Below are 26,240 nucleotides of genomic sequence, written 5' to 3'. Positions count from 1 at the left end.
TATGTAAATGCAAGTGGATAAATAGATACCACTTTGATGGGAAGGTAACGCTGTTCTGTGTGTCTTTGGCATATAGCCATGTTGGCCACATGACCACAGAAAATGTCTTCAGACAACGCTGACTCCCTTGCAGGGGTGGGTTCCGGCAGTCACTCCTGCTGGTTTGCTCGTGGGTGTGCCGCGTGGGTACATGCACGCTTGATGTGCACATGCTTGATGCATGCGGTGTGCACATGCGAAATGCAATTAAAATTGTTCTGGGCATGCGCAGAAGCAAAAAACAAGATGGCGCCGCCAGAGAATCAGTTTGGGGCGTGGCAGGCCTAGGTCGCTGCTGGTTCTAGCGACCCAGGCCACCAAACCACTACTGGTTCAGCTGAACCGATCTGAACCAATAGGAACCCACCACTGCTCTCTTGTCACAGAAATGGAGATGAGCATCATGCTCTAGAGTTGGAAACACCTGGACAGAGACATGTTTACCTTTACCCTTTATTGGTAATATCACAGTATTATAATCACTATTATTACAGAAACATCACTTTTCCCTAAATTTATTTTAAAGAAAATCTAGTGCTATACTTTACTTACCATTTTTCAAGTCACTTCAGGTGAGCCCTTCCCCCTCAAGGGACTGGATAAACAATGAAACACTGCTGGACTCTCATATTTTCAAGCTCAAGTAAACCATAGAGAAAAAATACTAATTAAAATAATTTCTGCCAAGCTTCCAAGTAGTAAGCTTCTATTTAAAAGGCACTTGTTATAATCATTGTGCTATTACAACATTCCTGCTAAAGGAAGAAGAAATTAGAAGCCATGGTAACCATTGCTTCAATTGAAGGGCCTTTGAGTAATAGCCAATCAACTGCTTAGCTTAGTTTGTCATGAAGTAAAAAGCATAATGCAAAGCAGACAGAAGTGGTTGAGAGGACATTAACTGGCAAAGTACCATAAAACTATATCAGGAAAACATACCTGAAGGGGTCAGAATGTAGACTAGTGTTGTCCATTCTTGCCTTTCCAATCTCAGCAGTGTGGAAAAGCTATACAAGACTGTCTCTTGACACATCAAACTTCTTAATATAAAATTATTACTATATAAAATATAGGTAAAAATGAATGTTTTTGGATGCTAGAAAGACAATGCCACTCTGACATATTGTCTTATGTTCATTTTTTGCTTATTAACTTGCCCCCTACTGACGTTAATGGAAAGACTGATCAATGTTACCCCACATGGTCAAGATTTAAAGATGTGTTTAAAGAGTAGGAGTCAATGTTTTCTCATAAATAATATAACAGGTTTTGGTGTTTTCTTTTTCCTCTTGTTTGTCTTGTGTGACTATTGTGTGTGTGTTTTAAAAACTTTGTTCTTTGTCTTTTTATTTATTCATTATTTATTTATTTATTTTAGTTTATCGAACATGAAAAAGATAACAGGTATAAGTATAAACATAAATATGAATGCAGTTAAGTGGGTATGAATAAATAGAGACAGTAGGACAGGGATGGTAGACACACTGGTATGCTTATGCACGCCCCCTACAGACCTCTTAGGAATGGGGTGATGTCAACAGTAGACAGTCTTAGGTTAAAATTATGGGGGTTTGGGGATGTAACAACAGAGTCAGACCACTCTGTTGCTGAAGTTGTATTTTCTGCAATCGAGTTTGGAGCGGTTTACCTTGAGTTTGTATCTATCGTTTGCTCATGTATTATTGTGATTGAAGCTGAAGTAGTCATTGACAGGTAGGATGTTGTAGTGGATAATTTTGTGTACTGCGCTTAGGTCAGACCATAGGCTGCTTAATTCTAGGTTTTCCAAGCCCACAATTTTAAGCCTGGTAGATTAGGGTATTCTGTTGTGAGTAGAGGAGTGGGGGACTCTTCTCGTGAAATACCTCTGGACTCTCTCAATTGTATTATTATCCAATATACAGTGCAGATTCCAGACAAACAAGCTGTATTCGAGAATTGGTCTCGCAAAGGTTTTGTATGCCCTAGTTTGCAGTACAATATTACTGGAGAAGAAGCTTCACAAGATTAGGTTAACAACTCTTAATGCCTTTTTGGCAATGCTGTTACAGTGAGCTCTGGCACTGAGATCATTTGCCTTCCTCTTTTAATTTCTGTTTCATTGGAGAATTAAAGGATAAATTTACCCAGTTACCTTATCCCTGCAGAATAATCTCAAGCACTTCACATACTAGTAGTTTACAGAATTACTATTACAAAAACACCTCTATTAACCTCCCAAGCTACATAACAAATGTAACAAAGCATGGCTTTCTATCTACTCAAATCAATTGGGGGGGAGGGGTGTCAAACTAGCAGCCTACGGGCCGGATGCGTCACATGCAGGCCATGCCCACCCCAGCTCCGCAAATGGGAAAAACTTTGCAAAACGTCACGTGATACAGTGAGTTTCACACCCGTGTACTAGATCTAAAGACTGGATCAGCATGAGCCCTTTGATTAGAAGCAGATTGGATGCTGCTGATATAGCTAGCAGCCAGATGTTTCATTTTTTAGAAAGAATTATATATTTAATATAATAGAGGAGGGTTTTTTTGTAAGTTGAATATTAGGAAGGTTAGTTACATTTAGCTTATCATCATGATAATCGAACACCAAGAATATATTAGATTCTTGTATCTTAATGTTATAGGAAAAGACAGAATTGAACAAAACAGAAACGATGGGCTAAGAGTAATAAAGTGAGAGCATGCTTTTAATCTTAGTAAAGAGATTTCAGCGTTGCACGGAATATACAATAAATGCAAAGTAAATGAAAAATAGATAACAAAGCAGCAAAGGAGGCTGACCTTCACTCAAGGCTAATTGAGTAGTTTTTTGGAGGGGAGCAAGCAAATCATTCTTTGAATTTAGATAATAGAAACCTATAATAGAAATAACTAATGTAACAGTTTTATTTGTTAGGCGGTATAAAGGCTACTCAAGTATTACTTATGATTAAACAATACAGTAGGGGAATTGAAGCTGGAGGAAACATTGGGAAATAAAAATACAGTCTCCTTTTATGACTTGCATATCTAAGGCCTTTGTAGAAGCAATGGTATTGGGAAAGATTAAAACCGAAATAAACAGGTTGTTGTTTTGGCAAATATTTCACACCCTGATAGAAAAGGAAAGCCATGTTGTTTTAAGACAGTGGTGTCAAACTCATGTCGTCAGAGCAGTGCCATATGATGTATCAGGACTTTTGCCCCCTTTGCTAAACTGGGCATAGGCGTGGTCAGCACGTTACGTGTTCGGCCTGTGGGCTGGGAGTTTGACAGCCCTGTTTTAAGACCTTGTCCAAACTGTTCCACTTTACCATTGCTCCTAACTCTCCTTGTTCGAAGTCTCTTTTGATTTCTTATGAGAGACAAACAACATGGGTTTTATTATTGTGTTTCCCCCCAAAATAAGACAGGGTCTTATTTTCTTGTGACCATTGAAATAAGTGCGTGGTCTTATTTTCAGGGAGGTCTTATTATTTTTGAAGTGCAGGAGGTAGAGAGCGTGGTCACCTCATGGCTGCTGCTGTGTTGCAATATTTTCAGGGGAGGGCTTATTTTAGTGCATGCGCTCAAAAGCTTGATTGAGCTTTTGAGTGCATGCACTCAAACAGGGAGGTCTTATTTTCCTAGAAACAGGGTATTTGTTAACTAACATAATTACTTTGCATTTTAATCTGATTTATATTCTCTCTTTTAAAGTGATGCTCAAGATTTATTAGCTTTTAACATTTCTAAACTGATAAACAAGCTGGAGACTAGCTCCTGATAAGAAAAGTTTGTTAGTACAATTTGGGATCTGGCTTATCTCTTTTGAGAACTCTAAACAGCTTTTCTTCTTTCAATTTATTCCCCTTCGGACCTTATTTTAATAAACATGTATGCTATTATCCGGTCCAATCAACTTTCCTCTTTCAGATTTCTTTGTTATGTTAACTATAAAAGGTGATGTAAGCTAAAGATCCGGGTTCCCTCTTTGAATGAGGAATCACTTTTATCTGAATATTCTGATAAATTGTAATAAAAATGATCTTCCTGTCTCAGTTTGTCTCATTGGAAAATATGCATGCCAAGGCACGAGCTTGAAAAAGGCATATTTGGCCATTACTCTTCAATAATATCCAATAAGATTAAACAAAATTTTCAATAAAGATACCTTTGGTAACAGCAAAAATTGGTGACTATAAAATTGTCATATCAATCAGCTGATACTGATTAACCTGCCATTACCACAGAATGTCGTTAACATCATAAAACAGGCCAGTCATGTGACTGACCCAATTTTGTCATCCTTTCTGCAACAGTCATTAAATATGAACCGGTTTCCAAGTGTCTGAATTTTGCTCATGTGACATGGGGATGCTGGTCATAAGTGTGAAAAATGGTCGTAAGCCATTTCCTCCCCCAATGCTGTTGTAACTTTGAATGGTCATGAAATGAACGGTTGTAAGTTGAATTCTCCCTGTAGTATATCAGCCTTAATATAGAATCACTGCAGTCCAGAGTGGAATCAATAGACATAGAACAGGGGTGTCAAACTCAAGGCTTGTGGGCTGGAACTGCCCTGCGGAGTGCTTAGATCTGGTCCACGGGGCTGCCATGAAAACAGCGACGGACCAGCCTGAAGTGCTTTCGCCAATGAAAATGGAGCTCAGGAGGGCCACGTGCAGCCTTCTCAACAGTGGTGGGTTCCTCCTGGTTTGGATCAGTTTGAACTGTTTTGGACTGTTTTGGCCCAACCGGTAGTGGTTTGGCAGCCGGGGTCACTGGAACCAGCAGTGAACTGGTTCTCCTACAGTGGCGCCACCTTGATTTTCGGTTCTGTGTATGTGCAGAACAATTTTCATTGCACACATGTAATTTTTTTTCAATTTGTTAATGTTTTACACATGTGCAGACCTTTTTATGTACAAATGTGCACACATGCAAAGCACATGTTTGGCATGCACGCGAGCGAAGCGAACGCATGCACACAAAATTTTTCCACTCATCAAACAGGCAGTAAGGACAGCAGCAACCCACCCCTGCCTCTCATGCCCTGTTTTTGGCTGAGATGGCCTCCTGCAATCCTCTGCCAGCAAAAACAAAGCTCAGGGATGGTGCACAAAGCCCCCCTCACTGGCAGAAGACTGCAGGCGGCTGTCCTGGCCAAATACGGTGTCCCAGGGGGCACATGTGACCCCTCAACCTCCATTTTCACTGGCAGAGGGCCACACCCACCTCAGCCCGGCCATGGTTACCGCCCCCCCTCTGGCCATGGCTACCCCCCCTCTGAAGTCATGGCTACCGCCCCCCCTCTGAGGTCATGGCTACTGCCCCCCTCTGAGGTCAAACACAAACCTGATGTGGCCCTCAGTGAAATTGAGTTTGACACCCCTGACATAGAATAACTGAAGAAGAGTTTGCTTAAAACAATGAACCTGAGTTATTCGTTCAACATATAATGAAGTTTTGAACATTTACAAGCTTGGGTTTCATTGAATGAATAAAAGTTCAGCTTAAGAGATGTTTTTTCCCCAAATTATCTGCTTCCATATCTAATAAAATTATAATTTCAGCAGTACCAGGTTAACAGCTTTTAAGTCACTGGAGCCTTTTAAGCAATAGGTGATTTTTTTAAAAAAAAAAGTTTCATCTATTTTATGTTCAGTGAAGTGCTCTGACAGCACCATGGTAACTATGCAAATGTAGTTTTTATTGTTATTTTTTTTTTTTTTAGATTCCCAAAGTCAGTTGATAAGATATGTTTCTATAAGCGAGCTTTTCAGATAAAAATCTGGACTTTCTTCTTGTCACACGATTGCTATGCTCCAAATAACATTAATTTGGAAATCCCTTGAATAATAACAAAATCTTATAATTAATGCCGATTAATTTATAAATTTGCATTGAATTATTTTAGCATGTGTTTGAATCAAACTGGTAGGAACTGGAACACATCTTTACATTTCAGTTCTGCTGATTAGCTACTTTTTCCTTTAATAAGTCGGATAGTGTCTGTCTTATCTTGCCCTGTAATTTTAAAATTAATGAAGTAATCATTTACCCCACTCCTTTCCTATGTTCTGCCCAATTACTTTAGTGCTGAATGATACTTTCCATTTTGCTGGCCCATTAGTCCCATATCATGCTCTTTCCGGAGGTCTTCCTCCACTTAGGAATAATTAAATAGAGTCTTTTAGTGTCTCTATAACCTTGGAATGTAAATTTTCCATTTTCAACCAGCTTAACCTGATATATAAATGTCACTTGGTTCACTGAATTGCTTTTATTTCTTCTTGTTTGCTGTTTTCCTTTTCAGTTGTAATTGGCTCAATCTGTCAATTAACTACTTTTGAAATATGGCTGGCAACATATCATTTTCTTGTAGAAGTTGCTGTAGGGTGAAATCACTGGCAGTACCAAAGATAGAGAGCAATTGTAGAAGGCCCCATTGTCTACTAGGGCTCAGTTCAATTCAACATATTAAAATTCTTCTTTGTCATCCATTTGGGGTGGGTACACCTGTCCATTTCATGTCAGTTTTACATCTTTTTATTCATTATTTGTTCAGCCCTTTGGATCATCCTATCCCTGAGATGTCTATGACCCCAATCCTGATGGCATTTAATAAATCTTCGAAGACCTGGAAGTTCTCTTGGCCATGAAGCCTTCAGACCCCATTGTGGTTTTCTTGGACATGACTGTGGTTATGTCATTTGAGTTTGATTACCATTAGGGATGCAGTGGTTCAGTGGCTAAGAGGCTGAGCTTGTCGACCAGAAGGTTGGCAGTTCAGTGGTTCGAATCCCTAGGGCCGCATAACGGGGTGAGATCCTGTTACTTGTCCCAGCTTCTGCCAACCTAGCAGTTCAAAAGCATGTAAAAATACAAGTAGAAAAATAGGAACCACCTTTGGTGGGAACAGTGTTCTGTGCACCTTAGGCATTTAGTCATGTCGGCCACATGACCATGGAGACATCTTCGGAAAGTGCTGGCTCTTCAGTTTTGAAACAGAGATCAGCACCACTCCCAGGAACGACTAGCACATATGTGTGAGGTACAAATTAGGTACCAATGTGCTATTCCTGTGTTGTTGTTGTTTATTGTTGTCCTTTGTTGTTTTTGTTCAGATTTTAATCCTGCATTTGCGCCCAAGTCACAGTCGAAAAATAGGCAGCCAAATACATCAGCAGAATTTTTTTAAAAAAATTAATGCATGCACATCAACTGACTTGGGAAGTAGGGATCATATTTCCCAAATGTAGAACATGTTGCTGAAAGAAAAAGAGAGCTGTTCACCCTCAAATGCTGGGGCTGATGAGGTATTATGCTTTGGATTGAGGTATTATGCTTGCTCTGTCAAACTAATTTTAAATCAATTCACTCCTGAGCCCTCAAAGAAATTTTCAAGGATTAAAATGGCACCCCTGGGTTTTATTGTGAATGGAGGTTAACGAGCTACATGCAATTCTTGTTTCTAGAAATAATCATGAGAAATAAATTCTATTTAATTCACCTTTGGGAGCTTTCTTTATGAAACATGTAAGCTTGTTGTCAACGAAATTCTCCTTTTAAAGAATTACGCTTTCTCTCTCTCTCTCTCGCCAGTTTAGTTACTGACATAAGACTTTCAATTGCTCACAATCTGAATGAAAATAGCATTTTAAAGCATGTTGGCATTTGTTCAGGTTACTTTCTCTCCTGAAGGAAAAAAAAATCTTTCAAAGCTATTCATTGGCTTTCAAAATGGAAGGCCTTTTTGTTGTCTTTTAAAATGCTCTTTTCTGTAACTAAGAAGTTTCTTTTGGTCTCCCCCTTCATTTGGATTCCTTCCTAAAAGAGGAACATTGAACAATCTGTAAATTAAGGTGGTACTTGTGATCTTAATGGAGCAAAACATAAGCAGAACCAAAGTGACAAAGGGAAGGAAATAGGTATTGGCATCAGAGGTGGTATTCAGTCAGTTCTGTCAGGTTCTGGACAACTGGTAACAGAAATTTTGAACAGTTCGGAGAACCAGCAAATAGGCTGGCCCTGCCCCCCGCTCCCTCCCAGCCTCCCAGCTGATCCACTTTTGTTGCCCTGAACAGGAGAATGGAGCTGGAAAGTAGGTTAGTGGGGTGGGGAGGGAATGGGGATTTTGCAGTAACCTTCCCCTGATATGCCCAACAAGCCATGCCTACAGGACCAGTAGTAAAAATTTTTGAATCCTACCACTGATTGGCATAACCATGCATTACTGTCACTGAACAATCCCGTGGACAGTGAGCCATTTTATGTGGCCTCTTGTACCTGCTCACTAATATTTGGTAGGATAATTCACTATTTTTATTCGTTTGATTTTCAAAATACATTTTAGCCTTAAAGTAGATGTTTGATTGCCCTTGGGTACCAATGATTGCCCTTGGATTATCATCTATTATTTTTGTTCTGATGTAAAGAGCTTTCAATAAGCTGGACCACTTCTCTTATGAAAACCAATAAAATAAATCTTGACACTTGAGCCTGTCAATATTTAACAGATATTTAACAGAGCTTTAATCTACCTTGTAAAATCAGTTTTCCTCTGGGGGCTCTGGAAAGATTGGAGAAGTGGAGTTGGCCTACACATGTTGCCCATCTTGACATATATGAACTTGGTCTTAGCTTTGTTTCTCATTCCTTCACTGGTTATATGAGAATTTAGAAGGCACTGAATAACCAGAATGATAATGCAAGAATGCTTTTCAGTCTGGTAGCATTCAACTGTTACAGACTGAAATTCCTGTTTGTCTGCCCAGCACTCATACAAGCTAGGAAACCTAGGAGACATGAGTATAAAATTTTATCTAAGGGAGTACAAGGCTGGGAACAGGGGACAGTGGAGAACTTGAGTTAGGTGGACCAATGGCCAGATCTAGCATAAACAGCTACCTGTATTCTTAGGAATATTTTTCTGTTGATAAAAGTGTTTATGGTATTTGGTTGCTATGGTTTTGTGGAATGCATTTCACATTATTTCTTTTCTTTCAACAGGAGCGCTCATGAGAGGACTGAAAATTTGAGAACCAGTTTGGTGTAATGGTTTAGGCAGGAGGATATAATCTAGGAAATCATTAGTATTTGTTCCATTTTAGACACAAAGTCAAGCTGGGTAAACTTGGTCCACTCTGTCTCAGCCCCAGAAGGTCAACCACTTCCAAGAAACTTCCTCAAAAAATCTGCAGTGATTAGTCCAAGCAGTCACTAGGAATCAAAGATTGACTCAATGTTGTGCATGCATGCAGAGAAGGGGGGGAGGGAGAGAGAGAATGAGAGAGAGACAGAGAGAGGGGGAGGGAGAATGAGAAAGAGAGAGAGGGGGAGAGAGGGAGGGAGGGAGAGAGAGAGACCCTATGGAGCAATGGAGCAGAATATCTGAACAGAAATCAATCTATTCCAATCCCATCTCTATCTCACCCTCCACCTCCTCAGTGTCTTTCTTCAACACCATTTCATAAATCTGAAATTATGTTGAAGAAAGACATTGCGTCAACCTTGTTATGAATAGTGCCTTCTGAAACCTTCCCAATATCATTAGATGATTTGTTAGCCTGATCATGGCTTTCTTTTTAACATTGATTCACCCCCCCCCCTCTGATCAAGTGCTTGATAGTTTGTGGTCTTGTCAAAAAAGAATAAATTGTTTACCACTTTATCCATGACAGCCAAAATCAACATTGAATGGAAAGTGGTTGAACATGTGACAACTGGTCCTTCTCAAAACAATCTTTCTTTGATTGTTTTTTTTTTTTCTGGGTATACAATAAATGGTTTCTTGGAGAAACTGTCATTGACCTCCTAGCTGGCAGAAGGAAAGAACATGGGGATGAAATCTGAATAGGCTTTAAGCCCAGACTTTAATTGCACTCAAAGGGCAATTTGGCAAAATTAGCTGTTCTATTACTAAATTCTATAATTGCCATGGGTAACTAATTCCTTCTAATCCTACTAGGGAGATTTGGTGTCAAATGTTTAATTAAGCTTGATTTGTTACCTGGATATACTTTATTTGCAAGATCAGTAGCTTGCCTCCTCTTTTATATTATGCATTACACATAACCTACCTCACAGGGTTGCCATGAGGAAACAAACACAGGATTCCACATGCGTGTTGTCTTGAGTTCTGAAAGACAAAAGCAGGATATGTAATAAAATGTTTATAAAAACCCTTGTTATTGTAGTTAGTGATTGTATCTTTTTAGCACAAGAATACAGTGATATACACAAAATCCGCTCCAAAACAAAGGCCTGCAGAAGAGAGGTGACATCTGTTAGTTTTGATGATTTAGAAAGCACACTGATGTTGATATGGCTTGAAATCGCATTTGCCTTTATTTATCAGCCACCCAAAGCAGCTAGATGATACCGACTCAAATTCCATCAATCATCAACAGCTACTTCAAGAACGTGGTGTGGTGGCCTAGAGGTGGAGCTTTCAACTCACAATCAAGAGGCTGTGAATTAGGTAGAGGAAGTCTACCTCTACTAAAGAAAGGCAATCTTTAGTTTGCCTAAGGTGAATTTATCTGCTGAACAAAACTCTGCATTGGCAACAGGTAGGGCATCCGGCCAGTAAACACTCAGCTCATTCAGTTGCCCAGACCCCACTCTGCAAGGGATTATGGGGTTGTTTACAGAAGATGATGATCAACAGCTGCTTCAAGGACATTTGCACAAGTGCTATTTCCAAGCTAGGCACTGCATTTCGTATTCCATGATTGTGCATTTGATATGCTTCCTGACTGAATAATTTTTCATTTGTCTCTTAAATATCATCCTGTCACTTTCATTCCATTTATCTAACTCATCAAGATAGTCTTGAACAGTATTTATGTCTTCTTGGATGTTGCTGTAGCTATTTCATCTATTTTTGTGTCATGTGCAAATTTGATAAGCATTACCTCAATTTCTTTATCAGACTCTTTAATAAAAGTCTGGGCCTAACCTGGTAACATCCATTTGATACCTTACTGCAATTTGATAAGCATTCTTTGAGTAGGATATTTGAGTCAGTCATGCATGCATATAATTATTGTGTTTTCTAGCCTACACTGCTAGACAGAATATCATGCCAATGTTTTTGTGCTGTGTGACATTTACTTGCACACAGCCAGTTTCTGATACAAATTCAAGGCATTTATTGCAGTTGAAAATCCTTAACTATAATAACATAAGTATCTTGCAAACTGTACTCGTTCTGCTTGGATAATGAAATCATGAAAGCTTACTTTTCAGATTATTCAGTTTAGGAATTACTAAAATTGCTCAGTCTCCAGTCCAATGTCTAGATGCACAGTAGAATCCAAAGCAGCATGCATAGATGGGATTCAGTATGGTTGGTTTTGGCCTTGGCCTTGCTGGGAGGAACCTAGGTGGCACTGTCCTTTGCCTGTGACTTGACTGCAGCCCTATGGGACTCCCTGGGGGCATTGGAGGAGGGGTCAGTGAGGGAGTCTTCTGGGACAGGCCTGCATTTGCGGGTCCCAGAAGAAGGGGTCTCGGTGGGTGGAGGTACTTGTAGCTCAGGGGCAGGAGATGAGGCCATAGTCTGACTCACAACTCCTTGAAGTACCCAAAATGGCCACCGGAGACCTTCGCGCCAAAACAAAATGGCTGCTGAGGCTACAATGCCTATGGTAGCTGAGGCCGCAGAATGAGTGAGGGCATTGAAGGCCCTGCTGAGAGGCTGAGAGGCTGCAGAGGCTGAAGAGAGCAGCAGTGGCGATCCGGTGGAGGCAGGAGCGCTGAGGGGCGGCAGCATGTGTCGCGGTGGCGGCAGTGCTTCCCGGCGGTGACGGTGGCTGCTGGTGGCATTTTGCCAGCTGGTGGCAGCTTTTGCTGGCTACTGGTGGCTTTGGCGACGCTTGGAGGCAGCTGAGGGGCAAGAAGAAGAGGCCTGGAGGCGAGCAGAGGCGGTAGCGCTGAGTGGGGGATCCAACGGCCGTTGCTAGGAGGTGCTGCAATTGCCGGTAAGCTCAGGAGGCAGAAGCCTTGAAGAAGCCCTGGTGAGTCTCTTCAAGAAGCCCAGGGCTAATTGAGAGAATTAGCTCTGAGGAGCTATCCACTAAGTCTTCGCAATTTGGATGTAATTTAGGTGAAATTTAGAAAAAAAATCCAATTAACGGTAATTATAATATCTACGAAAGTTGAGAGAAAGCAGTTAGCACAGCCAGTTCGGATCGAACTGAGTCTAAAAAAGTGGGAGGAAACTCCTCTGAGGCAATGACATCACTTTTGTAGACTCAGTTCTATTGGTTACTGACTGAGTTAACCCATGCATGACCGCTGTCTCCACCAACGTTGGAGAACTGCTTGACTCCCTCTTCTTTGTGGCAGCCCCTGAGATATTGGAACACTGCCATCATGTCTCCCCTAGCCCTTCTTTTCATTAAACTAGACATACCCAGTTCCTGCAACCATTCTTCGTATATTTTAGCCTCCAGCTAAAATTTCCAGCTTATTCCCAGTCTATTTACCTAAGGGTAGCACCCCCATTTTGGAAACTCAGCCTGCAGTTTAAATTTTTTTGAAATCAATCATATATTAAGCACACAGAAGCAAAAATATTCACTGTTACCTTTTGCTGCATCATGCAGCTATTTTTATTCAAGCCCTGTTATAGTTACAGGACAGCTTAGGGGATTTTTTTTTTTTTTTTTGTGATCATAGATAAGGGAAGATATGATTACCCAGGTGTCTTTGCTCCCTGTTTTCTCTAATAAAGGAAATAGCTGGTTCTCAGCTACAGGTCTGGTGGCAGTTCAGCTCTCTGGCAGATTTAAGAGAAGAAGCATTAGTCATTCAGAAAGCCTCACAAGAAAGGGCAGCAACTGGCCAATGGGACAATTTTGTTGCATGTCACAGTGTATTTTAAAAGGAAAAATGCATTAGCTGGAAGTAAAAAGCCAAGCAAGAGTAATGGGGAAGGGACAAAATCATCTATCTTTTTCTGGTTTTTTTAAGAAGAAAAAAAAGAGATGTTTGCCATTTAGAAAGCTTTAGAAATGAGCAATTTTGACCAAGTGAGCAATTATTTCTTTGTTGTGTTAATGAAGGGGGAAAAAGAGAGAACGGTCACTTAGAGAAAGGAAGAGATGGGGAAAAGTCAGCAGGAATAGGATAAGCTACCTTTGCTTTATTAATGAAGCTCTAATAAGTATAATAGCCAGCAGCAAATAGTAGTCTACTATTACATATAAAGAGAGAAAAAAGGCATGTATCATCCATATATATATTCATAGTCACACTCACAGACCAAAATAAATCTCTCTCTCTTTCCCTCTCTCTCTCCCTCCCTCCCTCCCCCCTCTCTCTACATACATACATACATACATACATACATACATACATACATACATAGTAAAGGTTCCCCTTCCACATATGTGCTAGACATTCCCGACTCTAGAGGGCGATACTCATCTCTGTTTCGAAGAGCCAGCACTGTCCGAAGACATATCTGTGGTGATGTGGCCAGCCCAAGGCACATGGAGCACTGTTACCTTTCCCACCAAAGGTCATTTCTATTTTTCTTCTTGCGTTTCTTATATGTTTTTGAACTGCTAGGTTGGCAGAAGCTGGGACAAGTAATGGGTGCTCACTCCATTAAGTGGCACTAGGGATTCAAACCGCTGAACTAAAATAAGACCTCCCCGGATAATAAGGCCAATGAGGCTTTTGAGCGCATGTGCTAAAACAAGCCCTCCACCCAAAATAAGCCTTCCTCGAAAATATTGCAACACAGCAGCAGCCATGAGATGACCATGCTCAATGCGTCCTGCACCTCAAAAATTATAACACCTCCCCAAAAATAAGGCCAACTGCTTATTTCAGGGGTAAAAAAAATAAGACCTTGTCTTATTTTCGGGGGGAAATGGTGCCTGCCTGCCTGCCTGCCTGCCTGCCTGCCTGCCTGCCTGCCTGCCTGCCTGCCTATCCATCTCTCTCTCTCTCTCTCTATCTCTATCTCTATCTCTATCTCTATCTCTATCTCTATCTCTATCTCTATCTATCTATCTATCTATCTATCTATCTATCTATCTATCTATCTATCTATCTATCCACCCATCCCTAACCCTAACCCTAACCCTAACCCTAACCCTAACCCCATCCATCCATCCATAAATTTTTTTTCCAGATATCAAGTAGGTACTGTTGGATCTGGGCAACGAGAGACAGACTGCGGACACGAAGTGACTTAACAGCTCTTTATTAGTAGTAGTAGTGATCCAGCTTGCTCTGTGGTCGGAGGGTTCCCCTTTTATAGGGATCGGGTACGCCCCTCGACCAATCAGAACGATACCTGTTTCCCGCTGTAGCAGCGGACCAGAGGGGAGACTTGCCACGATATATGCTAATATCTAACACCCCTCCCCTCCTAGACGGAACGTTGCGGTAGGTAACATAGTCTTTTAGGTATGTTGGGGGTTGCCTTACTCGGGAGGAACGTCGTGGTTCTGGTTGGTCAGAAATGGTTTCCAGATCGGATGCTTTTCCCGTTCCACGTTCGGGAGGTTTCGTGCCCTCGTTGCTAGGGCGTTCCGGAGTCTGCTCGGTTCTGTTTCCTGGGGGTTGCTCTGCTTCGTGCGTGCTTTCTTGTTCCGAGCTTGGTTCGCAGGTGTCGTAGTTTTCTATGATGGGGCTCTCGCGTGGCTGACTTTCTGTAGGCAGGAAAATCTCGTCTTCATTTCGAAGGTCTGAGTGCGCTAGGCGACCCCGAAGTTGATCGATGTGCCTTTTCCAGTTCCGCCCATCTTCCAGTTCCAGCAGATATGATCGTGGACCCGTGATGCCAATGACCTTTGCCGGCATCCACAATGTTCCCCCTGCATAGTTGTGGGCGTATACTGAATCCCCTATGCTAAAAGACCGAATTTTGCTTGTGGAGTCTGGGGGAGCTGTGGCAGAGTAATTTGGGTGAAGACGGTCCAGGTGAGACCGTAGACGGCGGCCCATGAGTAGTTCAGCGGGGCTCCTACCCGTCGTTGCACTTGGGGTGATATGCTGAATTAAAAGGTAATGATCAATGCGTGTTTGCCAATCACCTGGACCCATCCTAGCGAGGGCCTCTTTTGCGAATCGTACCATTCTCTCCGCCTGTCCATTTGATGCTGGATGGAATGGCGCGACAAGGGCGTGCCGAATTCCCTGACCTGCTAGATATGTCTCAAATTGCATGGCCGTGAACTGGGGCCCGTTATCGGAGACCAGGAGGTCGGGCAGGCCATGGGTGGCGAAAAGTCGCCGTAGAACCTTAATGACTGCCTCTGCCGTGGTTGAAGTCATTAGGACTACTTCTAGCCATTTTGAGTATGCATCCACAACTATAAGGAAAGTCTGACCTTGGAATGGCCCTGCGAAATCGATGTGTATTCGCGACCAGGGTGCTTTAGGTTTCTCCCATTCTGTGGCGGGCACTTCCGGGGGTGCTGGTCTCGATTCCTGGCATGGGTCGCAAGTGGCCACCCACTCCTCTATTTCTTTGTCCATGTTTGGCCACCAAACGTAACTTCTTGCTAACGCCTTCATCCTAACAATTCCCGGATGACCCACATGTAAAGCATCTAATACATTCCTACGTAAAGCATACGGAATAACAACTCGATCCCCCCACAATAAACAACCTTGCAACACTGAGAGTTCGTCCCGTTTTGACCAAAACACTTTGAATTCCGGGCCCACGTTTCCCTTCGGCCACCCCCTCCAAACCCAAGTTTGAACTTGCTTTATTAAATTGTCTTTAGAGGAGAACCTTGCAACGTCGTATGAAGAAACCGGTCCAGAGTCCAAACAGTCAATGAGCAATACCGGTACTTCTGGAGTGGGGTCTGGCAGAATGTCAGGTAATGGGCAACGGCTGAGTGCGTCTGCGTGTCCGAGAGTGGCGCCCGGTCGATGAATCAATTTGTAAAAGTACGCAGCCAGGAAAACAGTCCACCTGGTCATGCGTGGAGAAAGGGAGACCGGAGTGGGGCGGTTTCCCGCCAAAAGTCCCAACAACAGTTTGTGATCTGTAATTAGTTCAAAATCGCGGCCGTAGAGGTATTCGTGGAAACGTTTTACTCCAGCTACAGCAGCCAGCGCTTCCCTGTCCATTTGGCTGTAATTCCTTTCGGCCGATGAAAGAGTCCTGGAGTAGAAGGCGATGGGCGCTTCTTTTCCGTCGGGCATCCTGTGGCTGAGGACTGCTCCAACTCCGAAGGGTGATGCGTCGCAGGTCAATACTAGCGGTAGGGTCTGGCTGTATTGGACAAGCAGTGAGTCAGTGGTGAGCAGGCGCTTTACCCCGGCGAAAGCTGCAGCTTCGGATCGTCCCCATTTCCATGGTGCGTTCCTCTGGAGTAGACGGTGTAGTGGCTCAGCAACGGTCGCCTTCTGCCTCAGAAAAACGCTGTAGAAGTTAAGTAGTCCGAGGAAGGCCTGCAACTCGGTCTGATTTCGTGGTGTGGGGGTGTCCTGGATCACCTTAATTTTCTTTGAAGTGGGGTGTATTCCCTGACCATCGATTCTATAACCCAGGAATTCTACGCTAGGCACGTTAATTTGGCATTTTTCCTTTTTTAGGCGGAGACCCTTTTCTCTGATTCTGGCCAAAACAGTTCTGACTCTTTTATTTAATTGCTCCTCGTTTGCAGCGGACACCAAGATGTCGTCAAAATAGGGGACGACTCCCGGTATCCCTTGCAAAAGTCGTTCCATGACGCTCTGGAACAATCCTGGGGCAATACTCACACCGAATTGTAGCCCGTTGCATTTGAATGCTCCTCTATGCGTCACTATAGTTTGGGCCTCCGCTGTGGCGCTATCTACTGGCAGTTGCTGGTAAGCTTGTGCCATGTCTAATTTAGCAAATACCTTTCCAGGCCCCAACGAGTGCAATAAGTGCTGTACTACAGGCACAGGATATGCGCTCTGTTGTAGCGCGACATTAATTGTGCATTTATAGTCCGCGCAGATGCGGACTGATCCGTCTGGTTTGACTGGGGTCACGATGGGTGTTTCCCAGCGCGCGTGATCCACCGGCTCAAGGATTCCTTGCTCCACTAACTTATCTATTTCCTTATCTATTTTTGGGCGGAGTGCAAAAGGCACTCGTCTCGGTTTAAGTCGGATTGGCGCCACTTTGGGGTCTAAATTGAATGATATTGGTTTACCCACATACTTACCAAGACCGGGGCTGAACACATCCTCGAACTCCTTAAAAATCTGTTCAGCGCTGCTGTTTCTCACAGCGTTGATTCCGGTGACTTCTAACCCCAGGGCTTCAAACCAATCAAGCCCCAGAAGGTTCTGTAATGGCGCGCTGGCGATGGTCACGGGCAGCTGGGCTTCGATGTCCTTGAAACGGATTTGGAATGTGCCTTGGCCCACGATGGGGACTTGGTTCCCCTGGTAGTCTCGTAGCAGGACGTCTGGAACGCGTAGTTGGCTCTTTCTGAGGCTAGGGATAGCCTGTTTCATGGATGCCCATGAAATAATCGTCAGGGTCGACCCTGTGTCAACTTCTAGCTCGCAAGGTGAGCCCTCCAAGAGGACTGTGACTCTCAGCCTTTTTGGCCGCTTAGGGCGGACCTGATGTATTGTGGTGAGATACGTTCGCAACTCCTCTCTCTGGGTCAACTCTATCTCATCGTCTACATCCTGAAAATACTCTCGTTGAGCGTCTTGATAGAACGCTCTTTCAGCTCTTTGTGTGTATTCTCTCTGGGGATACGCTCGCTCAGTTCCTTGTGAGTAATCTCTCTGGGGATACGCTCGTTCAGCTCTTTGGAAATTTTCTCTCTGGGTAAACACTTGTGGATTTCTCTCTGGGCGCCCTTTTTGATTTCGCCAAGCCCCTGGGTTGGGCTTCTGTTGGCGGTACATGGGTGGCTGCCGTGAGGCAGGGACTCCGCTCCGGCACACTCGTGCGATGTGCCCAAGTTTGTTGCAGTGTGAACAAACAACGTTCCTGAACCTACAAGTAGACCTGGGGTGATTCCCTCCACAGCTTGCGCAGGGCGGCAAACGGAATCCGGGTCTCCCCCCAGGCCTCAAGTGACTGCTCTGCATCAGGTGACTGTCCTCGAACTCGGGATTCTTGTAGTCGGGGCTTGTGTCCTCGTAGTGTACTCTGGTTTGCCTTGGTGCTGGCTGATTTACGTTGGCCCCTCGTTGTATGGTCACCGATGATTTCTCTGCTGACTCTGACGCTCTTGCTTCGTTTAGCGCTATCTGTAGGGTTAAATTCGGGTTTGCCAACAGCTTCTTTTGTAGTGAAATGTCTCTTAACCCACAGATGAGCTGCGCTAAGATGTGCTCGTCCAGATCCCTGAACTCGCAGTGAGTTGCTGCTTTTCGTAGGGCTGCAACATATTGATTGATGGATTCTCCCGCCTTCTGGTTCCTCGTGTTGAATTCCTTGCGGCAGACATGGCGGGAAGGTTTTGGCACGTAATGAGTTTGCAGGGCCTGTTGCAACGCCGTCCACAATACTGCCTGTATTGGAGTAGGCGTGGTGAGGTCTCTGGCCGTATTGAAGACTTCCTTTCCGCAGTAGCCGAGGAAGATGTTTTTCTTCCTCGTGTCGGTGATCCCCGTGTATTCGTTCGCTTCGAGGAAACGCTCGAAACGAATCATGAAGGCTTCCCATTCGTCGTTTGCTGGGTCGAAAGGAGCGGGGGGAGTATGCATCGCCATCTTCTCTGTTTGAATTTGCCGCGCTGCGGTGATCTGAGATGGCTGCTGGAATTTCTGCCAAATTCCTGGGCTGGATCAAATCCGGAGATTCTGGAGGTAGCGTTCTTCGTCCTATCTGCCTCTCGATCCCACCTTCGTCGCCAATGTTGGATCTGGGCAACGAGAGACAGACTGCGGACACGAAGTGACTTAACAGCTCTTTATTAGTAGTAGTAGTGATCCAGCTTGCTCTGTGGTCGGAGGGTTCCCCTTTTATAGGGATCGGGTACGCCCCTCGACCAATCAGAACGATACCTGTTTCCCGCTGTAGCAGCGGACCAGAGGGGAGACTTGCCACGATATATGCTAATATCTAACAGGTACTGTAGCTCTAGAATAGAGAGGTGATCACAGTACTAGCCAACCATCTTCTCAGGCAGTTTCTTCTGAATTACAAAGCCAGGGACCTCTAAAACATGAAGTAAAAGAAGGGATGGCATAGCATTGTCTTAGCGTTCCTGGAACCCCAAGCCTTCAACAAATAATACTGTCTAGAACCCACGTTGATTTATCCAATTTTTCTCTCCAAAAGTCTCTTTCAGTGCATCTCTGGTTCTTTGCCAGCACCACATCAACCCTCTTAATTTTCCCTATGAGAAAATATGATATCTTCCCAATTCTCCACTGGATATATACAGAATAGGGGGTAGCCGTGGGCTGAAACATGCTGTCATACTGCTATTTTGGCCACTGAGCAGGTAATGATAGTTAGATTACCTTGTATGTGCTGGAAATCTAAGCAGGGATATGTCTGTTAATACTGGAAAAGACATTTCGAGGGAATCCTACTAATGTGGGCTATAATGGGGAGTCAAAACTTGCCAAGAGAATACTGCTGCTAAGAAAATTGCTTTCATATGCTCATGAAGTCATCAAGAATCCATCTCAATTTTCAGGAGATTTAATCCTTTCTCTAAGAATTATTTCAGCAACATTTTTTTAATGGCGCTGTTGTATACTGTGCTGACATTTCAGTGAACTTTTAGCCAAAAGAAAAAGAAAAAAAAGGCAAGCTCTTTGCAATCTGCAGATAGCTAGCAATCTCTTGGAAGAAAGAGAAGAACTGACAAATTACCAAAGGGGAAGGTGTACTGGGGCTCATTTCCTGAATGTCCTTTGTTTATTTTTATTTTTTTGATCTCAAATTTCCTTCCTTTCACTTCCAATGGAACGGGAATTCAAAGAGCAAGGATCCTTAAACTTTTTAAACAGGGGGCCAATTCACAGTCCCTCAGACAGTTGGGGGACTGGACTGGCTGGATGGGCGTGGCTAGGCTCTCATGTGACTGAGTGGCCTTGGCTAAGTGGTCATGTGACTGGGTAGGCATGGCTAGGCAGTCATGTGACTGGATGGGTGTGGGGCAATTTAACAGTCCATTAAACAATGCACACAAATTAAACTTTAATTTATTTTGCTCCCGGGGGTGTTTTATTTGCTTTTGTTTGCATGTTGCTCTTTTGGTTGACTTTCCTTTTTACTAGATCATTTTTTAAGTTGTTTAGGAGTCTAGTGGTCCACTTCAGGAAACTTAGTTTTGCAGCAATTCTTCTCAGCCCAGAGTCTGTGAGCAGAGGAACTGCTGTGTCTTCCAGGCAGTTCTAGAGAGCTGTAAAAAATTAAGAGTGTTTTAGATCTGATGGATTGGAATGTTCACTCAATATTTGATAGGAACTTGAAATTCCACCTATCCATTTTCCTTTCTCCACTCCCTGTGTAGGTTGTCCTTGACTTATGATCATAATTGAGACTGTCAATTACCATGTAAGTAGCAAAGTGTGTCATCGTGTGACCTGCCCAATTTTATGCAACAGTTGTAAAGTGATTCCATTGTTTGCTATGGAGCAATTTTTGCTGGAAACTGGCAAAAACATTGTAAATCTCAATCAGATGATTGCAGGACACTGCAAACTGCTATAAATGTGAACTGGTGGCCTAGTGCCAAACATATAAACACATGACTGTTGGGGGGAGGAGATTGGCAGCTGTTAGAACTTCAGAACCAGATTATAAATAGCTGGAAGTTCTGTCATAAGTTTCAATGGTTGCCTAACGGCCAGTTGTAAGTTGAGGAGCATCTGTGTTAGTGAAGTATTACAGAAGCCATTGAGTGAGTAGAACTGAAAAAAACACATAAAGTCCTAGAAAACAGAAATAATATGATGTAATTGGGTTATCTTGTATTCAACAAGCACTTTATTTTCATAGCATCATGTAAGGATCAAAAATTGAAAGGTTACTGAGTTAATAAGTTTCCTTCTCTCCTTTTATTGACCTTTCAGTGGTGGATAAATACTTTTTTTATTTCCCCAGGCCTTTTAACTGGTTTCATGGCTCATCTTAAATCAGTTTTAGATCAGCTATTAGCCTGTTCATCCATTTTATCTACTTTTTGCCCTTTTTCTCTATGTTATGATTGTTTTAAGGCTATTTCTATACTTATGATAACTACTAAATGAACTTGATTAAGAGGTAGGACTCAAATGAGTCAAGTTAAATTAGACAATATAGGACCAGATGTAGATTTGGAATAAATATTGGAAACCTGCCAGATAAAGTGCAAAACCTAGAAGCAAATTGAAGGTATCTTTGCAACAAATGGAATGGCAGAGCAATGTATCCTCATCTATACTCTGGCTCAGGCAAACTGGTAGCTCCAAATATCAGCTGGGAGTGAATCGCTCCAACTTTGAAGTGGGACCACCCGCCCGCCTGCTGCCCCTGCGCTATACTCACCTATATTTCCTTTTCCAAAGCCCAGGTTATCAGTGCAGCAGAGTGGATTGCCGTGCCTCAGCTGTTTTCCTCACTAGCAGTAATGCTGAAGGTGAGTTTTTGGTAAACTGTGCATATGCGCACCGTGTGTGTATGGCGCATGCGTTAGCGCAGCAAGCAAGAGTATGTTTTGTGCCTGCTCAGCAAACTGGTTGTTAAACTGGTAGGATCCCACCCCTGCTCTGGCTAGAAACAAGTTGTCAACAAATAATATCAGCTATTTGTTCATTCAAACAGGCCAAGTATTCACTACATTGCCTGAGGTGGCATATTTTCTGGTTTGTTTCATGGATGCCATTCTCTCAAACATTAGGGAATCAGTCCTACTGCCAGACAGAGAAACTGGAAGTGTTGGTGTTTAAGGTTCAGCATTATTGCTACTCACAGAGATGCATAAGTGATGGTGCACCACTGGCTTTACCCAGAACTGACAGCTAGAGAAACTATTTCTGGCTTCTTGTGAGGCTGAGCGGAATCTTTCCACACACCTTAATCAGCAGCATTGGAAAACAAGTAAGGACCTTTGTAACAATCTCTTGTTTGTTGCACTTGGCCTATTTGTATCCTCAAAGGATTAACGGAACCTCTCACCAACTGGATGGCCCTTATAAGCATTTAAAGAAGGGCAGAAAGGCAAACTGTTTAAGCAGCTCTAAGCAGATGGCATGAACAGCAATGACATAACTCTGTCAAGGGAAGTCTTTGCCCTTTCCTTCACCCTTCACGAAACGGTGTATTGATGAATAAGGTATGATACTTGGCTTGTGAATTAGTGTGTAAAGTTCAAGTTCCCAGAGAGGGGAAATGACCTCTGTACTTCTTTCAGAAAGCTGCTTGTGTCTTTTTCATATAGCTCTGTTGGAGAGCAAAGCTTAGGATATAATTAAGAACATTGTAGGCAGGGATCACTTCCTTCCTCACCTCCTGTCTTATTTGGTAAAATGCATGTTACAAGATAATCCTAATCAAGCATTTATGCTTTGGAAGGAGATCTAAACTGTAGCTTCTCCCTCAGCTTTTTGACAATGTCCAGCTCTACTCACAATAGAATTCCCTATGCCACCAGACTTGAAATTTTGGAACTGCGCTTCCTGAAGTATAATCTAAGCACAGTACACAAAATTATCTGCTACAGCGTCTTACCTGTCGAAGACTTCTTCAGCTTCAACCTCAATAACACACGGGCAAACAATCGACACAAACTCAAGGTAAACCACTCCAAACTCGATTGCAGAAAATATGACTTCAGCAACAGAGTGGTCAATGCCTGGAAAGCTTTACCTGACTCTGTTGTTACATCCTCAAACCCTCACAGCTTCAACCTTAAATTGTCTACCGTGGACCTCACCCCATTCCTAAGAGGTCGTAAAGGGCTTACCATCCCTGTCCTACTGTCCCCATCTATTTGTATTCATTTCTTTCATTCATGTCCATGTTTATATTTACACCTGCTATCTTGTAATGTTTGACAAACTAATAAATACAAATACAGCTTTGGTTTCACACTCTTAATACAATCACAAACATTTATTGATCAAATGAAGCAAAGTGTCCTTTGTTTTGAGAAAACTGAATCATGTAAAACCATCTATTTGTCTTTTTCATTTTAAACCACTAAACCTCTATGACTGCTGATGGTTTGTAAGTATAAAAAAAAATAATGCAACTTTTTTTAAAAAAATCATGTAACCAAACCAATACTAATATTAAAGTAAACCATAGCCAGCAATAATCATTATTCCTGAAAGAAAAACAACTTTCATTTAAGCAAAAAGAAAAAAAAACCAGAGGAGAAAAATACTTTGCAATGACTATCTGAATGATTTCATAACAGACAAGTAGTGAAAGACTGAATTTGTAAGGGGGATAGGCAATGTTTGAAAGATTGGGCTTATGTCATTAACATTTCCAATGCTTTCAAGAAGCCAATACTGTATGATATATTAACCCAGGGCTGCACTGACAGAGTGTATATTTTATATTTTGAAGGCTTTAAGGATGGGAAGAAAACATTTTCCATTCCCCTCCTTTTTCCTCTGTAAAAGGCAGGAAAGGTTCTACCACTATTTTGAGGGCCACTTGGCATCATTTTCATGGCATTCTGGAGACCTTTTTCTCTCATTCCCATTCTTAATTTCCATGGAAAAAGATCAATCAGCTAATTAGCAGTGTGATCGTGGCACTAATAAAAGACTACATGGAGCCCTTCTCAACTGCGTAAGAGTCCTTTTAAAAGCATATTAAATAACACAGAGAGATAATTGTATTCCATGTGAAGAGCTGACTTTTTCCTTAGTCGTTTGAAAGATAAAACCATTTCAACTATTTTTTTTATCAGAATGAACTCATTTTAATGCAAATGTATTTTTGAGGTCACTAGCTTCAAATAACAATCCAACACAAAACAATAAATGTGCGTGTGTAATTTTCTTAAAGGCTCAGAATAGCTTATGAAAAGAAATGATCATTGATTGGCTAGGAAAGACATTACTTTCTGTTCACGGTTGGGATTCTTGCTCTCATTTTTGTTTGGAGGTAGGCAAAATATGGCTGTAAGGGCCCTGTATTCAGAGATGATATTCTGACAGTTCGGAGCGGTTCGCCCGAACTGGGAGCGGAAATCGCGGTTGGTCTTGCCCACCTGCCCTGGCTCTATGGCATCCTTTTTTAGCCAAAGCACATGCATGGAAGCCTGAGCGCATACGTGGACATTGTCCGTGTGAGTGAAGTGAGTGCTCACTCACACGCTCACATTTACGAACCAATAGGGAAGGTAAGTGAATACCACCTCTGCCTGTATTATGCATTTATCTATCCAAAACAGCCTCTTTGATTTACAACATTTGAACATGGCTTAAAAAAGCATTTCCTGAGAAAATTTCTGACCAGCACTGAACTGCACAAGAAAACTTTCTGGAATACAGTTCCAATATGCAGTATTTGGAGCATATCAGGCAACTGATCAGATTAACTGGAGTAAATGAAAATTGTTGATATGAGGCAGACATAAATAATATTTATGCTACTACTGTAATTTAGGAGGTGTCAGTGTTTTTATTTTCCACTAGTGCTGATAATCCAGAGTTGCCCCGGTATTTATTTATAGGGGAAAAATGTACGCACCAAACATAATTTTTAATGTTGGATTTTTCCCCTAACCAGAGGGAGACCACCTTGTGGAGTACTGTGAAGTTGTTACCATGGCAACTCCACTGCACTGTACAGTAGAAGTCATTTTACGGCAGTACAGTAGAATCCATTTTAAGGCAAAACAGAACACACATCCCGAGAGGTGTTAGGGGTGTTTTACTCCCACAGTATTTGATTCCAGAGAGTAAGTCATCTGTGTACCAAGTTTAGTTGAATTTCTTCAAGGCATTCCAGAGTTATGCTGGAACACACACACAGACACAGCCATTTATATATATATATATATATATATATATATATATATATATATATATATATATATATATATATATATATATATATATATATATATATATATATATATATATATATATATATATATATATATATATATATATATATATATATATATATATATATATATATATATATATATATATATATATATATATATATATATATATATAGATTACTTTTTAAAAAAATCCTAAATTCTTTTTCCCAACCTGGGTACTCTACAGATATATGGATTTCTCCCAGAATTCATAACCTTATTTGCACTACTTTAAGAACTCCTTAGCTGAAATCCCAAGCTTGTAGAAGGAGAAACAAAAGGACAAAAGCGAACTGGAGGAGGAGGGATGTGCATCTATGAAAAATTTAATTAGCAAACAAATTATTTATTCATGCACATTAAAAAAATAGTTGGGTGGCTTATCTTAGTCACCATGTTGCTTCTGAATCTAAAAGTGATATTTTTAAGAACTCATGTGGAAGACAGTTTTGAGTGTACTGACATGACAAGAAGCTGGAGTCAGCAGTTTCAATGGCATCTCTGCCATTGCTTTTTGTGAAATTGTCTGGTGCTTTCAAAGTGAAGCCAGAATTGTTTTGATATGTGATGTTTTCATAAAGAAATGTGTTCTCTTTTGGAATACAGAAAAAAAGGAAAAACTTGGATCCTTGAAATCACCACTTGCAGCCAGCTATTTATAAGAAATGGCCCTAATAATTAAATTGTTCTATTCCAGGCAAGATGGTTTTTCTCCCTTCAAAAGGATGTTGATAGGGTGTCATCATGTCAGCTGTGTGATGACTGACTTACTTTTTTCTCAAGAGCAAAAAATTAAAAAAAGAAAAGAAAAAGAAAGGAAAAACAGCATTTGAGCTATAGGAAGAAAAAGGAAAATAAATTTAAATTCAAGTACTAAAAAAAAAAAAATCCCAAAAGCATAGAATGAAACAAAACCTTGCAAAATATCATGGGAACATAAAGGTATCTTAGCAACCATTCAGCCTTCCACGTTAGGGAGATTTGATGAGAAATGTACTTATCAAACGCAACTTAATGAATGATTATACAAAGTAAGGAGTGTTGGAGTGGGCCAAAGGAGAGAAGAAATAACAGAAAAAGCACAAAACCCAGTATAGAAATCCAAATAAAATAAATCTTTCAGTCCGAATCTGAGTGTAATCTGTTAGAAAGGAAAGGATCTGAAATAAAGATATTTCAGACTTTTCATTTCCAAGTGAGTGGTGGCCAAACAGTGGTGTTCATGAAACACCCTCAAATTGTG

Source organism: Natrix helvetica (genome assembly GCF_964273705.1).
Source record: "Natrix helvetica genome assembly, chromosome: 4".
Classification (NCBI taxonomy): Eukaryota; Metazoa; Chordata; class Lepidosauria; order Squamata; family Natricidae; genus Natrix; species Natrix helvetica.
The sequence above is the reverse complement of the archived record's forward strand: the minus strand, read 5'-3'. Positions refer to the sequence as shown.